Here is a 13012-nt window from a genome sequence, read left to right as displayed (position 1 = left end):
GTTTTGATGGGAGATGACCAGATTAAGAGGAGATGGCAGACCTACTATCATAAACTTCTAAATGAAGAAGGGGATCAGGATATTGTGCTAGGTGAATTGAGGAATGCCAACAGCCCCCATGAATTAAGTTATTGTAGGGACATTGAGGACGATGAGGTCATGGAGGCAATGCGTAAGATGAGGAGGGGCAGAGCTACCGGGCCAAACAAAATTCCGGTTGAACTTTGGAGGTGTGTGGGTAGAGCAGGCATGGAATGGCTTACTGGGTTGTTTAATGTTATATTCAAGACTAATAAGATGCCTGAAGAGTGGAGGTGGAGTACAATGGTTCCGCTGTATAAGAACAAAGGCGATGTTCAGAGTTGTAACAACTATAAGGGTATCAAATTATTGAGTCATACCATGAAAGTCTGGGAGAGAGTGGTAGAAATGAGAGTGCGAAGGACGGTGTCTATTTTAGATAACCAATTCGGGTTCATGCCGGGGCGATCTACCACAGAAGCTATCCACCTTATTAGGAGGATGATGGAACAATACAGGGATAAGAAGAAGGATCTCCACATGGTGTTTATCGATCTAGAGAAAGCGTATGACACGGTTCCTATGGAGGTCCTATGGAGATGCCTAGAGGTTAAAGGGGTCCCGGTTGACTACATTAGGGTGATTAAAGACATGTATGATAGAGCTAAGACTCGAGTTAGAACAGTAGGAGGCGACTCCGACCATTTTTCGGTTGTTACGGGGTTGCACCAAGGGTTTGCGTTCAGCCCTTTCCTATTTGCCCTGATGATGGATGCCATAACACATCATATTTAAGGGGAGGTGCCATGGTGCATGCTATTTGCTGATGACATAGTCCTAATTGACGAGACACGACGCGACGTCAATGAGAGGCTAGAGGTTTGAAGACATGCCCTTGAGTCTAAAGGTTTCAGGCTGGGCAGGACGAAGACGGAATACTTCGAGTGCAAATTTGGGGTCGAGCCGATGAAAGCAGGAGTGGAAGTGAGGCTCAACTCTCAAGTCATCCCTAAGCGGGGTAGTTTCAAGTACCTTGGGTTAGTTATTAGGGGACCGGGGAGATCGACGAGGATGTCACACATCGTATAGGGGTGGGGTGGATGAAGTGGAGGTTAGCAACGGGAGTCTTGTGTGACAAGAAAGTGCCACCGTTACTAAAAGGTAAGTTTTATAGAGCAGTGGTTAGGCCTGCTATGTTGTATGGGACCGAGTGTTGGCCGGTTAAAAATTCACACATCCAGAAGATGAAAGTAGTAGAGATGAGGATGCTGAGGTGGATGTGCGGGCATACAAGGATGGACAAGATTAGGAATGATGATATTCGAGAGAAGGTGGGTGTGGCCCCCATGGAGGACAAGATGCGGGAAGCAAGACTTAGATGGTTCGGGCACATTCAGAGGAGGATAACTAATACACCAGTGAGGAGGTGTGAGCGACTGGCTGTGGTGGGCACGAGGAGAGGTAGAGGGAGACCTAAGAAGTATTGGGGGGAGGTGATCAGGCAGGACATGGCACGACTTAGGATTTTTGAGGACATGGCTCTTGACAGGGAATTGTGGAGGTCGAGCATTAAGGTTGTAGGTTAAGGGGAAGTTTGTGAATATTACTACAACGCACTAGAGGGAGACTAGCCATTTAGGGGTTAGACTTAGGATACTACTGATCAGCTACTGATGCAGGGCTGTATCTGCTGGATATTAGTATACCTTACATCCTTTTCGTATTTCCTATATTGTTGTTATTTTGTTATTTTATGTTATGTATTTTATGTTATTTACTATGAGTCTATTGATAGTACTAATATATTGTCTCTTGAGCCGAGGGTCTCCTAGAAACAACCTCTCTGCCCCTCGGGGTAGGGGTAAGGTCTGCGTACATATTACCCTCCCCAGACCCCACTTGTGGGATTATACTGGGATGTTGTTGTTGTTGTTGTTGTTGGAGACTCATTTCCTATTTGACATTTTGCCTATGCTTGTTTGATATTTTATGATTTTGGGGATGGTTATTTTGGCTTCGGGTAGGTTTTGGAGTGAATTCGGATATTTAGTCTCATTTTGGAAGCTTAAGTTGTATGAGGTGACCAAGGTTTGACTTTTGTATAAACGACCTCAGATTGGTGATTTGATGGTTCCAATATGTTTGTATAGTGATTTTGGACTTAGACATATGCCCGTATTTGAATTTGGAGGTTCCTAGGATGTTTTGACACAATTTGTCGAAAGTTGACAATTTGAAGGTATGGAGAGCTCACAAGTTTGACCGGGAGTTAACTTTGATGATATCGGCTTCAGATTATTGTTCTAGGACTTGGAATATGTTTGTTTTGTTAGGACTTGTGTGCAAATTTTGGATGTAATCCGGATTAATTAGACTTGAATTGGACGCTTGGTTTGAAGTTTGGAAGTTATTGGACTTAAGAGAAGTTTAACTTGTGCTTGATCGATAATTCTTGATTTTGATGTTAATTACAGTGTTTTGAGCCTCTGAATAGGTTTGAGGGAGGTATTAGGACTTGTTGGTATGATTAGACGGGTTCCTAGAGGGCTTGGGTATGTTTCGAATGGGTTCAGGACCATTTTGTTTTTTGTTAGCAGGTCTGGTGCTGGCGCATCGCACCTACGAGCAGGAGATTCGTAGATGCGAAGAGGAGTCTGGTTAGGTAGTGGTTTCTTTTGCGAAGTGTCACGACCCCAAACGGGACCCGGTCGTGATGGCACCTCTCATGAAGACAAGGCGAGCCGACACAATTTCCAAATCAACCATTTTCAACTTAAAAGTGATTTTTATACCATTTATAAACCATTAATCTCATAATGAACATTTAAAAGAAAAATGCGGAATAATTACACAAGCCCGACATCGGGGTGTCACTAGTCATGAGCATCTACCAAGGTCTGAATACAACAAAAACAGTCAAGTGTACTAAGTACAGAAATGGAAATGAGATGAAGAAGCAGTGCTACGAACGTCATGTAGCCACCTTGCTAACTCTGATGACTCCACGTCTGAGCAATCAATACCCACTACCGGGTTCTGAAATACCTGAATCTGCACACGAGGTGCAGGGAGTAATGTGAGTACTCCAACCAAGTAAGTAATAAGAGCAAATAAAGACTGAGTAGTAGGAAACAATGAATCCACATTCATGATAACTCAATAAGCACACAGGCTGCTAATTCAGAATACGAGTCGATCGTCTTATTTAAAATCCAGCCTTTTGGTAAAAATCATTTAAACAGGTGAAAATGCTTTCCAACAGTTTCAGTAGGGGTTCAATACCATTTATAATAAAAGAGATGAAAACCATAATCGGCCCCTAGGGCAAAACATAGTTCGTAAACAGCCCCTCGGGCAAAAAAATAGGAATCATAAACTGCTCATAACATGAAAATCTCAGTGGAAATAACAAAGCCAAATCAGTGATTAAATTCTGAACATCTCATAAACCCCAACTTAAATGAAAGTTGTTTTAAAACATTTGTTCAACACTTTCGACAGAGGCTCAATATAAAGATGAGTGAAAACAGTCTATAATCAACATATTCGATAGAAACTCATTTTTAAAGAGGAGTGAAAAATCAATAAGTTCATAAACAGGCCCCTCAGGCAAAGCATAACTCATATGCATGTATATATCTATCGCCCCTCAGACAAGCCTCCCAGTCACTCGTGACTCAACTCTTACTAATCAGCGCTCACACTTAGCACTCACACTCACTAGGTACCATATAGTAACCGCTGCGGCGCGCAGCCCGATCCATATATCGCTGCGGCGTGCAGCTCGATCCATATATCTCATCGACGACACTCACTGGGGGTGTGCAGACTCCGGAGGGGCTCCTACAGCCCAAGCGCTATATCGCTGCGGCGCGCAGCCCGATCCATATAAGTATCGCTGCGGCGTGCAGCCCGATCCATATACATACATACATATATATATATATATATATATATATATATATATATATATATATATATTGTTGCGTCGTGTAGCCCGATCCATAACTATATAATCCTTACAACCAGGCCCTCGGCCTCTATCAGTCATTAACCTCACGATCACTCGGACCATCAGTAAAACAGGGAACTTAGCCTAAACAATTTTCATATTTTTAAGAAATAAAGTGATAAACTAGATTTAAACAATAAACAGGTAAAACATGACTGAGGAGATGCTTTCAAAACAAATAGAGTGAGGATGTCATACAGTGAGGATATGCTCTCAGCAGGTCGGCACAAGGCCCCAAGCATGGCATATAGCCCAAACATATAATATCAATCTCTAGAACATGGAACATCATAAGAGTTCAAATCAAATACGCGACTTAACAGTCGTACGGGGCAGACCAAGTCACAATCCCCAACGGTGCACAACTCCACGCTGGTCATCTAGCGTGTGCGCCACCTCAAAGTAACACAACGATGTGTAATCCGGGGTTTCAAACCCTCAGAACAGTATTTACAATCATTACTTACCTCGAACCGGCTAAATCTCTAGCTCGCGACGCCCTTGCCCCTCAAATCGGCCTTCACGCGCATCGAATATACCCAAAATCAGAACGAATATGTCACAATATGCCAAGGGAACAAAGCCCAAGCGAAAACAATCGAGAAATACCAAAAATTCCAAAATTAGCATAAACCCGAGCCCCGGGCCCACTTCTCGAAACTCAGAAATTTTCACATCATCAGATTCCTTATTACCCCACGAGTTCATACATATCAAAAGTCCTCAAATCCGACCTCAAATGGCCCTTCAAATCCCAATTCAAAAGTTCAAAATCCCAAGCCCTAGTTCTTCCATTTTTAACTTAAGTTCCATGATTTTCTAGGTAGATTTCACAATAAAATCACGTTTTAGGTTCAAAAATCTTACCTCCAATTGATTCTCCTTGAATCTCTCTTTAATCTCCCTCAAAAAGCTCTCGAAATGAACAACTATGGAGGAAAAATGACCCAAAATCGCGGATGAAATAACTTAAAAACTTTCTGCCCAGCACTGCCCGTTACTTCATCGCGATCGCGGCACAAGCCTCGCGATCGCGAAGAGCAAATCTTCAAGACCTCAGCAGTACACTATGCGAACGCGACAAATATTATGCGAACGCGATGCTTCAGCTTACCATACTTATGCGAACGCGATCCCTCTAGTGCAAACGCGAAGAGAAATTCCTCTTGGACCCCATTTCTTATACGCGAACGCGGACAGCCTCATGCGAATGCGAAGCACCAGCTCCTAGCCTTCTGCGAACGCGAGGCCTCCTATGCGAACGCGAAGGTTTAAATTATGGCCTTCCAAATTCCTTCTACGCGATCGTGATATACCCCACGCGATCGCGAAGGCTTAAATGTCTGCAACACCTGAACAGTTTTTCTACAACATTCCAACTCCAAAAATAGCCCGATTGACCACCCGAAACTCACCCGAGGCCTCCGGGACCTCAACCAAAAGCACCAACACATCCTAAAACCTCGTTCAAACTTGTTCCAATCATCAAAACACCTTGAACAACACCAAATCCACCAATTCACATCGAATTCTAGCCTAAATTTTCTACAAACTTCCGAAATACGCTTTTGATAAAAAACCCAACCAAATCACGTACGAATGACCTGAAATTTTGCACACACATCTCAAATGACATAACGAAGCTACAGCAACTCTCGAAATTCCATTCCGACCTCTATATCAAAATCTCATCTATCCACCGGAAAACACCGAAATCTCCTTTCGCCAATTCAAGCATAAACCTTCCACGGACTTCCAAAATGCATTCCAATCACGCTCCTAATTCCCAAATCACCTAACGGAGCTAAGAAAATCATAAAAATTCTGATCCGAGATCATATACAAACAAGTCAAATATTGGTCAAACCTTTCGAATTTCAAGCTTCAAACTGGGAACTGTTCTTCCAAATTCATTAAGATTTTCTTGAAAACCAAAACCAACGATTTAAATAAGTCATAATACATCACACGGGGCTAGTCATGCCCAAGAACTGGCGAGCAAAGTGCAAAATCTCAAAACGACCGGTCGGGTCGTTACATCCTCCCCCACTTAAACATACGTTCGTCCTCGAATGTGCCCAGAGTTGTTCCAAAAGCCAACCAATCGCTGAATAACCTTACCATGCATATACCCGAGGGTGATCCCACGTCACCCTATCTCACATAGGTCCGATAACACCTTGTAACTGAAATTACACAATACCAATCCAGCCCATAACCATAGAACCACATTTCCACTTCTGAAACCATCAATACGATCACAACCCCACATCTATACTCTGAATAGGCCCGAACCAGCTGTAATAACCCATGCTTGCAACCTCAGGTGCAATTATATGATATACCACATAACTCAAGCACATGTAGCGATAACTCCCATTCACAACAACTGCACACAACAACTGAATACCGGTAGAAAACCTTTTATCCACTAAAGTCTCATTCCAACACTTTCATATACTGCCAATGAAAGGCCATAACCATTTCTCAGATCAACCATTCATGAAGCCCCTTCTCCTTTGTCAAAGACCATAGCAATTTTTTTTGAGCCGAACCTCGATATTATCTTTCCAACATACTGAAATCGAATCCGTTCGTATTCATTAATGATCCCAACGATCTCCTCTGATCCAACACACTACTCTGGTGACATGACACATCAATACAGGCTTAAGCCACAACTTGCATAATACACGCACCAATAAGCAACGGTCCGAACATACTCGAATCATGAAAATGACTCTAACGAAAAAGCTGCCCTTCAAGCTCACCAGTACCATCACAACACAAGGCTGAGAACCCATATCTCATCATAGAAATAGAACACATGAATCTAACATGCAAGGTCATAAATCCACATAGCTTCGCTGCAACGCGCGATCCTAACCAAACACTGCTCCACATGAAACTCCTCGAGTCACTATGCTCGAAATCGACAACCACGCACAATTTGATGTCTTGAGCCAATGCAAATCATACACCCACGGAGAAACAAATAACATACACCACGCAAACCCGAAAGGACATAAAGGATACGCCATTCACCCAGCAATACCCAATCACTCTTCCCGCTCGACTTCCACTATGAAACTCCATAGAACCGCACAATAAGTGCTTATAATCAACAGATCATAACGTCTCGCAACACAAAAAGGTAACTCATAGATCTCCCCAGATTACAAATAAGCTCAATAACAAGCGAATCAACATATCCCTCGCCTATAACAACTCGAAGTCAACAAGGCCGTCTCGATGCCGTACACATATCCATATAGGTCTACCAATGGACCACACATCAACTCTAGTTACCCACAACAGATAAGTATGAGGTTCACCACAGTTTAATTGAAAATAGGAAGGAGAAATCATGTTGCGGGGTACAACAAGTATCAACAGGAAACCAACAATCTAGTGTAGAGAAACAGTAACACAGTTATCAATAAAAATTAGGAAATAAAAGACAAGTGCACGGCATCACCCTTCGTGCTTTTACTCTCTCTCACCAAAACAATACACGACATCACCCTTCATACTTTAACACTCTCTCACCAAAACAATACATGGCATTACCCTTCGTGCTTTACGCTCATCCTCACCCAAACAACAATTACAAGGCAAATAGGGTAAGGGAATCTATAACCTCGAAATAAAATTAAGTAACAACAAAAAATTAGTAAATAAACGCAAGGGCATAACTCAATTATCAGCAAGAATCAGGGAAAATCAAGGTCAAGTGCACGACATCACCCTTCGTGCTTTTACTCTTGTCCTCACCATAAGGATCAATACAATAGGCACAGAATGGTACATCATGCGGCATGACATCACCCTTCATGCTTTACACTCTTTCCTCACCATAAAATCAATATAATAGGCACGGAATGGTACATCGTGTGGCACGGCATCACCCTTCATGCTTTACACTCTTTCCTCACAAAACAAACAATGCATGACATCACCCTTCGTGCTTTAACTCTCTTCCTCACCCAAACAACAATCACAAACAATAGGGCAAGGAAATAAAGAAAATTGCAATAAGAATCCCGGCAAGGGAGCAACAAGTCAACAATTAAATCCCGGCAAGGGTACAACATCAATAACATCAACATCCCGGCAATGGAGATAACAATTAAATCAATAATAGCCCGGCAGGGGTGACAACATAATGATCTCTTCTCTTTCTCATTTTTTACTTCACGATTCACTTCACAACTCGAGCCAATGCTCTAGAGGTTCAATTATCACTTATACCTTCACAACTCATTTCACAACTCGAGCCAATGCTCTAAAAGTTCAATTGTCAATTATACTCTCACAATTCGTTATACAACTTGAGCCAACGCTCCTCAATGTTCATAGGTCACAATTCTTTCCACAAACTTTATACAACAAATATAAACCATTACCAAGGCATGAAAGATACAACAGAGTCATGATAATTACAATGTAAAGACTCACGGGCATGCTAGACACCAACGTATAGATACTCGTCACCATGCCTATACGTCGTACTCAACAATTACCACATAGAAAATAGGACTCAACTCCTAATCCCTCAAGCTAAGGTTAGACCAAACACTTACCTCGATGCCACAAACACAATTCATGATTCAATTATAGCTTTACCCCTTGATTCCACCACCAATTCGCTTGTATCTAGTCATAAGTTACTTAATTACATTAATAAACGCTAAATGAATCAACCCCAATGCATGAAAATGAGTTTTTCTAAAGTTTTACCCAAAAAATCAAAAATCGCCCCCGGGCCCACATGGTCAAAACCCAAGGTTCAAACCAAAACCCGATTACCCATTTCCCCACGAACCCAAATATATAATTTGTTTTGAAATCAGACCTCAAATCGAGGTCCAAATCCCCAATTTTTGAAAAACCTAGGTTCTACTCAAAACACCCAATTTCCCCCATGAAAATCATTGATTTTAAGTTGAAATCATGTTAAAAGATATTAATGATTGAAGGAAATGAGTTAAAATTAACTTACAATCGATTTAGAAGAAGAGTTGTTCTTAAAAAATCGCCCAAAGGAGTTTGTGTTTTGAAAAGATGTGAAAAATGGGTTTAAAATCGTCTAAGTATAAAGTTGCAGGTCTCAGATATGGGAATTGCAAACAGGGGTTTGCAATTGCGAACCCCGACCTTTGCTGGCTTAGGAATTGCGAAGGGAAGCTCGCATTTGCGAACCCTTAGGAAATCTAGGCTTTTCGCATTTGCGAACAAATAGTCGCATTTGCGAACAAATAGTCGCATTTGCGACTTCAAGCCTTCCCGGCATACGTCGTATTTGCGAAGGGGATCCTCGCGTTTGCGATCATAGAGGATTTAGGCGGGCGTCGCATTTGCGTCATATACTTCGCATTTGCGAAGAAGGCTGCCCAGGCCACCCCTCGCATTTGCGATGCAAGGCTCGCATTTGCAAGCTCGCATTTGCGGCGAAGCCTGCAGGTCTGAAACACCATCAATAAAAACCTACTTTTTCTAAGTTCAAAATGCACCCTGTGGCCTATCCAAAACTCACCCGAGCCCTCGGGGCTCCAAACCAAATATACACACAACCTCAAAAACATCCTACGGACTTGTTTATGTACTCAAATCACCAAAATAACATCATGAACATCGAATTAAACCTCAAGATCAATGAAATTTCTCAAAACTTCTTTAAACAACAAATTTGCATTTAAGGTCCGAATCACGCCAAATGGGTTCTGTTTCTTACCAAACTTTACCGACAACACATATAAATCATATTGAACCTGTACCAGGCTCCAGAACCATAATACGGGCCCAATACCACAGGTTTCACATAACATTTCACTTTCAAAAACCTTTATATTTTTCAGAAAATAATTTCTTTCAAAAATTCATTTCTCGGGATTGGTACCTCGGAATTTGATTTCGGGCATACGTCCAAGTCCCATATTTTCCTACGGATCCTCCGAAATCATCAAATTACGGGTCCGAGTCCGTTTACCCAAAACGTCGTCCGAAGTCAAATTAATCCATTTTATAGTCAAAATTTATCATTTTTCATAGATTTCACATTTAGGCTTTCTGGCTATGCGCCCGGACTGCGCACGCAAATCTAGGTGATGCTAAAAGAGGTTTTTAAGGCCTATGAAAAGTTCCACTAGTGCGACACAGGGCGCGACGTAATAGTGTATTTTCGCGGTCCAATTTTCTTACTTCGGTTTGGAAAGGAAAGTTTCGTCCAGGACCGTTCCTAATTGGTGTGAGTACACCAAAAATACATCTTTTTACTTTTGACCCATGGAAGATTGGAAGAGCAGTGGAGACTCAAAGCTGAAGGATTCATTATTCTTTCCTCAACTCAACACTCGAGTTTGGATTAAATTCATGTTTTCTTATTCTTCAACTTTATGTGTGATGACTTTCTCCATAATTATAGAGTAGGTTACTTCAAGGTTTGACGGATATGGTATTTTGATTGATATTTGTGTATTTTAAGTCTAGTTATTTGCATGAATTCGTTTATAGAGCTTAGAATTGATTGCAATTTTGTTCACCAAATTATTTAATCGAAAGAGGAATATTTTGGTGATTATTTTTGCATTATTTGGTTTGGTTTGGTTTAATTTAGTGATTCTTCTAAGTAATCGAGAAAGCTTTTAGGAGATATTCAAGAGACGTTTTCCTAAAGACCAGTCCATTAACATGTTCTTGCATAATTTCACAATGATTTACATTAGTTCACCTCGTAGAGTTAAGATTTAATTGGGAGAGAAGTCTTGGCTACATGTTTGAACTAATAATCGAGTGAATTCGTGAGAATAATTAGGACATTAGAGTGAATTGAACTAGAATTAGGCCCCGAATAGCTATCTTGCACCTATCCTGTCACGACCCTTATTTCTCCATTGATATTCTTGTGTTGCTCAGTTCTAGTTACTGTGGTCAATTGTTAATTGCTTAGGTTTAATAGTTAATTTTAGTTCATAATCATTCCAATCAAAGTGTTAATCATCCTAAATAATGTTTAAATCAGAAATTATTTGAACATTATTTAAATCCTATCCACGTGGAGATAATGATTAAACTATACTATCTTTGGCTAGCGAGCATCAATTTAGTGTTATGTTTTGCACTCATCAAAATTTTGACGCCGTTGTTGGGGATTCAGAATCAATAGTATTCAGAATAGTTTTTGGTGCTCATTTAGGACCAATTTTATTTTCTTGTATTCATGTTTTTCTTACTTGTGTGCTGGCAACAGGTTTAACTTCTTTGGTTTATGACTCAATCTTTTTCAAAAGAAGTGATTCCATATGATCAAAAGGTGGAAAAGTGTCTGTGATAGTCGAGAAAAGAGAAAGAACTTAGCGGAAAATTCTTGGGGCAACCTTAAACCCAATAACACATAGCAAAGAACAGTGATAATGGAGTAGACTTAGTTGCAAGAGAGGCAACACAACATAGAGAACAAGTTGCACAGTTAGCAGCTGAAGCAGTTGCTTCAAACCATCCCAAAAGTTCTACTGAAGGGCATTCCCATTTTCACTGAAGGATGACGTGAAGCACTGGCTTCAAAGCTTTCCAACTGGGTTGATCAAGACATGGGAAAATATGACAAAAAAATTTCTTGACAAGTACTTCTCAGCTGAAAAAACAGTAAAATTCAGAAGGGAAATCCACAACTTCTACCAGAAGGACACTGAAACAGTCTTTGAAGCTTGGGAAAGATTCAACGAGATATTAAGAAAGTGACAGCATAATGGAATCAAATTGTGGTTGCAACTCTAGGACTTTTGGGATGGACTGACACCCTCCTTACGATGAACTCTAAGTACTGCAGTTGGAGGTCCTTTAATGAAAAAAACTCTTGAGGAGATTATTGCGATTCTCGATGAGCTCTTTGAAGATTCTAACCAATGGTCTGCTGAGAGTGGTGATAGAAGAAAATCAGCTGGGGTTCACCATGTCGGATCTAACACATCAGTGCAAGCCGAGCTAGACACCATGGCCAACGAGATAAAAAAGTTAACCTTAGACAAGGTCTAGGGCTAGCCCTCATCAGTTTGTGACTTTCGTAGAATAGGTCATCCAATGCATGAGTATCAGGCCTCGACTATAGATGAAGTGGTAAATGTTGTGGGAAGCTTTGACAGAGGCAACTACCAAAGTGGTAATAATTTTAACTCCATAGGATAAAGGAACCTAGGATTTTCTTGGAATTCACCAAGTGGTAGTCTGAACTCATGGCAGTAGAATAATCCGAGATGCCAGAGACAAGGAGCTTCAGGATTTCAAAATCAGCAGAGGCAGCAATTCTAGCCTCCAGAGTTTAATTAATCTAGCATGAATGATCTGGTGAATGCCTTTATTATTACGACAGATGAGAGTCTTGAAACTCATGACACAGTTATCTAAGAATAGGGCACAATCATTCGAAGCTTGAAAAGATAGGAGAGGCAACCTTCTAATATATTGTCCGAGAGGGTTCCAGAATCTCTCCTTGATGATACCAAAAGAAATCCAAAAGAAACAATAAATGCTGTATCTTTGAGAAGTGGGAAAGTATTGAAAGACCCCATAGCAAAACAAAATGATGAGTTGATTGAAAGACAAGTGGACATTGTGGGAGAACAGAAAAATAACGACAATCAAGAAGGTGAAATGAGGGTAGATCCAGATGATAGTCTGAAGAAGAAGGGGAGGAATAGAGCTCTGAAAAAGAAAAAAGGATATGAATTCAATGAATGAGGAGACTGAGGAAAGAAAATACATGCTTGCTTTACCTTTTCCCTAGAAGCAAGGAAGAGAGAAGCTGGACAAACAATTTGGGCATTTTCTAGAAGTGCTCAAGCAGGTGCATATTAATCTACCTTTCATAGAGGTGTTCTCACAAATTCCAGCATATGCCAAGTTTTGAAGAATATATTGTCCAACAAGCGGAAAGAGGAGGAGACATTGGCAGTCAAGCTCACAGAGTATTGTAGTGCTATT

General features: G+C 41.0%; 1 non-coding gene across 1 annotated transcript; it reads right to left on the bottom strand.

The window, feature by feature from the left end:
* Positions 1 to 11680: 11680 nt before the first annotated feature.
* LOC138880532 (small nucleolar RNA R71) lies at positions 11681 to 11787 on the bottom strand. Its single transcript, XR_011403267.1, has one exon. It is a non-coding gene; the product is annotated as a small nucleolar RNA R71 (small nucleolar RNA).
* Between the last annotated feature and the right edge of the window lie 1225 nt (positions 11788 to 13012).

This window comes from Nicotiana sylvestris, chromosome 10, assembly GCF_000393655.2.
Source record: "Nicotiana sylvestris chromosome 10, ASM39365v2, whole genome shotgun sequence".
Classification (NCBI taxonomy): Eukaryota; Viridiplantae; Streptophyta; class Magnoliopsida; order Solanales; family Solanaceae; genus Nicotiana; species Nicotiana sylvestris.
The sequence above is the reverse complement of the archived record's forward strand: the minus strand, read 5'-3'. Positions and strand labels throughout refer to the sequence as shown.